Genomic DNA, 5,000 nt, shown 5'->3' with positions numbered 1-5,000 from the left:
CTTCAGCTGCCGTCGAAAGTACATCCTCTGTTGAGCTCTCTTGGCGAGGGAGCTGATGTTCAGTTCCCACTTGAGGTCCCGGCAGAGAATAGTGCCCAGGAAGCGGAAGGACTCCACAATTTTGACTGCGGAGTCTAACAGGGTGACGGCGGTGAGTGGGGCTGTATTCTTCCTGAAGTCCACAACCATCTCAACTGTCCTTAGAGCATTTAGCTCTAAGTTGTTCTGGCTACACCAGGTCACCAGGTTGTCAGCTTCCCACCTATAGTCAGACTCATCCCCACCAGAGATCAGCCCAATGAGGGTGGTGTCGTCCGACAAACTTCAAGAGTTTGACGGACAGATGATTGGAGGCGCAGCTGTTGGTATACAGGGAGAAGAGCAGTGGGCAAAGGACGCAGCCCTGAGGAGTTCCCGTGCTGATGGACCTGGAGTCAGAGACTTCTGTTCCCGGCTTAACGCACTGCTTCCTGTCAGAGAGGAAGTCTGTGATCCACCTGCAGGTGGAGTAGGGCACGTTCAGCTGGAAGAGCTTGTCCTGAAGCAGGGCAGGGATGATGGTGTTGAAGGCAGAGCTGAAGTCCACAAACAGGATCCTGGCGTAGGATGCTGGGGCGTCCACATGCTGTAGGGTGAAGTGGAGGGCCATGTTAACTGCGTCGTCCACAGACCTGTTGGCTCTGTAGGCAAACTGAAGGGGGTCCAGGAGAGGGTCTGTGATGGCTTTGAGGTGTGCCAGGAGCAGGCGCTCAAAAGACTTCATTACCACAGATGTAAGGGCGACCGGTCTGTAATCATTTAGTCCTGTTGGCCTTAGCTTTTTGGGCACAGCGATGATGGTGGAGGACTTGAGACAGGCTGGTACATGGCATGTCTCCAGGGAGGTGTTAAAGATGTTGGTGAACACCGGAGACAGCTGGTCAGCGCAGTGCCTGAGGGTGGCTGGAGAGACAGAGTCCGGCCCGGCTGCTTTGCGTGGATTCTGCCTCTTGAAAAGCCCATTAACTTCTCCCTCCTGAAAGGAGAGAGTCGTTTCTGTAGTATGGGTGGGGGATGGGGCCTCTTGGGTGGGAAGGGGTGGTTCAGGACAGTCCAATTGTCTTTCAAATCTACGGTAGAACTCGTTCAGGTCGTTGGCTAGGCGGGAGTCGTTAGTGGTGTGGGGCGCTCTGGGTTTGTAGTTGGTGATGTGCCTGAGCCCTTTGGCAGACAGAAGCAGCGTCGTTAGTAGAGAACTGGTGTTTTAGTGTCTCTGAGTACAGTCGTTTAGCCTCTCTCACCGCTTTGCTAAACCTGTTCTTCGACTCCTTGAATCTGTCTCTATCCCCACTCCTAAACGCTTCCTCCTTCTCCAACCTCAACCTTTTGAGCTTTGCTGAGAACCAGGGCTTGTTGTTGTTAAAGTTCACCCTGGTACGTGTTGGGATACAGCAGTCCTCACAGAAGCTGATGTACACAGCCTCTGTGAGTTCATCCAGACTATTGGTAGCAGTCGTGAACATATCCCAGTCAGTACAGTCTAAGCACGCCCGCAAATCTTCCACAGCCTCACTGGTCCACTGTTTAGATGTCCTCACAGCAGGTTTACAGAGTTTTAGTTGCTGCCTGTATGCACGAATCAGGTGGACCAAGGGAGTTCTGTGCGAGCCGAACAGCCCCGTGACCCACAAGAGAAACATCCCCGCCAAATTCGAGCGTTTGACGGGGTCTATCCGTGAAAAAATATTCACGTTTTTGAGTGCACATGCATTTCTGCTGCAAATGCCTCTGGAAGTTTCATGCCGTTCGTATGCCAATTGTGGCAACACGAAAATGACCCGTTTTCCCATTCCGAGGGATTTCTGTGCGACCCTAACAGCCCCGTGAGCCACAAGAGACACATCCCCGCCAATTTCTAGCGTTTCACGGGGTCTATCCGTGAAAAATATAGACGTTTTTGAGTGCACATGCATTTCTGCTGCAGATGCCTCTGGAAGTTTCATGCCGTTCGTACGCAATGTGGCAACACGAAAATGACCCCTTTTCCCATTCCGAGGGATTTCTGTGCGACCCTAACTAACAGCGCCCGTGAGCCACAAGAGAGACATCCCCGCCAATTTATAGCGTTTCACGGGGTCTATCCGTGAAAAATATAGACGTTTTTGAGTGCACATGCATTCCTGCTGCAAATGCCTCTGGAAGTTTCATGCCGTTCCTATGCAATGTGGCCACACAAAAATGACCCGTTTTCCCATTCCGAGGCATTTCTGTGCGACCCTAACAGCCCCGTGAGCCACAAGAGAGACATCCCCGCCAACTTCTAGCGTTTGACGGGGTCTATGCGTGAAAAATATTAAAATTTTTGAGTGCACGTGCCTTTCTGCTGCAAATGCCTCTGGAAGTTTCATGGCGTTCCTATGCAATGTGGCAACACGAAAATGACCCCTTTTCCCATTCCGAGGGAGTTCTGTGCCACCCTAACAGCCCCGTGAGCCACAAGAGACACATCCCCGCCAATTTCTAGCGTTTCACGGGGTCTATCCGTGAAACATATAGAAGTTTTTGAGTGCACATGCATTCCTGCTGCAAATGCCTCTGGAAGTTTCATGCGGTTCGTACGCAATGTAGCAACACGAAAATGACCCGTTTTCCCATTCCCAGGGATTTCTGTGCGACCCGAACAGCCCCGTGAGCCACAAGAGACACATCCCCGCCAATTTCTAGCGTTTCACGGGGTCTATCCGTGAAAAATATCAATTTTTTTTTGACTGCACATGCATTTCTGCTGCAAATGCCTCTGGAAGTTGCATGCGGTTCGCATGCAATGTGGCGACACGAAAATGACCCGTTTTCCCATTCCGAGGGATTTCTGTGCCACCCTAACAGCCCCGTGAGCCACAAGAGAGACATCCCCGCCAATTTCTAGCGTATCACGGGGTCTATCCGTGAGAAATATTCACTTTTTTGAGTGCACATGCATTCCTGCTGCAAATGCCTCTGGAAGTTTCATGCGGTTCGTATGCAATGTGGCGACACGAAAATGACCCGTTTTCCCATTCCGAGGGATTTCTGTGCCACCCTAACAGCCCCGTGAGCCACAAGAGAGACATCCCCGCCCACTTCTAGCGTTTCACGGGGTCTCTCCGTGAAAAAATATCACATTTTTTGAGTGCACATGCATTCCTGCTGCAAATGCCTCTGGAAGTTTCATGCGGTTCGCATGCAATGTGGCGACACGAAAATGACCCGTTTTTTCCCATTCCGAGGGATTTCTGTGCCACCCTAACAGCCCCGTGAGCCACAAGAGACACATCCCCGCCAATTTCTAGCGTTTCACGGGGTCTATCCGTGAAAAATATTCAATTTTTTGACTGCACATGCATTTCTGCTGCAAATGCCTCTGGAAGTTTCATGCGGTTCGCATGCAATGTGGCGACACGAAAATGACCCGTTTTCCCATTCCGAGGGATTTCTGTGCCACCCTAACAGCCCCGTGAGCCACAAGAGAGACATCGCCGCCAATTTCTAGCGTTTCACGGGGTCTATCCGTGAAAAATATTCACTTTTTTGACTGCACATGCATTCCTGCTGCAAATGCCTCTGGAAGTTTCATGCCGTTCGTATGCCAATTGTGGCAACACGAAAATGACCCGTTTTCCCATTCCGAGGGATTTCTGTGCGACCCTAACAGCCCCGTGAGCCACAAGAGACACATCCCCGCCAATTTCTAGCGTTTCACGGGGTCTATCCGTGAAAAATATAGACGTTTTTGAGTGCACATGCATTTCTGCTGCAGATGCCTCTGGAAGTTTCATGCCGTTCGTACGCAATGTGGCAACACGAAAATGACCCCTTTTCCCATTCCGAGGGATTTCTGTGCGACCCTAACTAACAGCGCCCGTGAGCCACAAGAGAGACATCCCCGCCAATTTATAGCGTTTCACGGGGTCTATCCGTGAAAAATATAGACGTTTTTGAGTGCACATGCATTCCTGCTGCAAATGCCTCTGGAAGTTTCATGCCGTTCCTATGCAATGTGGCCACACAAAAATGACCCGTTTTCCCATTCCGAGGCATTTCTGTGCGACCCTAACAGCCCCGTGAGCCACAAGAGAGACATCCCCGCCAACTTCTAGCGTTTGACGGGGTCTATGCGTGAAAAATATTAAAATTTTTGAGTGCACGTGCCTTTCTGCTGCAAATGCCTCTGGAAGTTTCATGGCGTTCCTATGCAATGTGGCAACACGAAAATGACCCCTTTTCCCATTCCGAGGGAGTTCTGTGCCACCCTAACAGCCCCGTGAGCCACAAGAGACACATCCCCGCCAATTTCTAGCGTTTCACGGGGTCTATCCGTGAAACATATAGAAGTTTTTGAGTGCACATGCATTCCTGCTGCAAATGCCTCTGGAAGTTTCATGCGGTTCGTACGCAATGTGGCAACACGAAAATGACCCGTTTTCCCATTCCCAGGGATTTCTGTGCGACCCGAACAGCCCCGTGAGCCACAAGAGACACATCCCCGCCAATTTCTAGCGTTTCACGGGGTCTATCCGTGAAAAATATAAATTTTTTTTTGACTGCACATGCATTTCTGCTGCAAATGCCTCTGGAAGTTGCATGCGGTTCGCATGCAATGTGGCGACACGAAAATGACCCGTTTTCCCATTCCGAGGGATTTCTGTGCCACCCTAACAGCCCCGTGAGCCACAAGAGAGACATCCCCGCCAATTTCTAGCGTATCACGGGGTCTATCCGTGAGAAATATTCACTTTTTTGAGTGCACATGCATTCCTGCTGCAAATGCCTCTGGAAGTTTCATGCGGTTCGTATGCAATGTGGCGACACGAAAATGACCCGTTTTCCCATTCCGAGGGATTTCTGTGCCACCCTAACAGCCCCGTGAGCCACAAGAGAGACATCCCCGCCCACTTCTAGCGTTTCACGGGGTCTCTCCGTGAAAAAATATCACATTTTTTGAGTGCACATGCATTCCTGCTGCAAATGCCTCTGGAAGTTTC

This window comes from Petromyzon marinus, unplaced genomic scaffold (assembly GCF_048934315.1).
Source record: "Petromyzon marinus isolate PM22_M1 ecotype Great Lakes invasive population unplaced genomic scaffold, UKy_Petmar_22M1.pri1.0 PM_G_Scaffold_6, whole genome shotgun sequence".
NCBI lineage: Eukaryota > Metazoa > Chordata > Hyperoartia > Petromyzontiformes > Petromyzontidae > Petromyzon > Petromyzon marinus.
The sequence above is the reverse complement of the archived record's forward strand: the minus strand, read 5'-3'. Positions refer to the sequence as shown.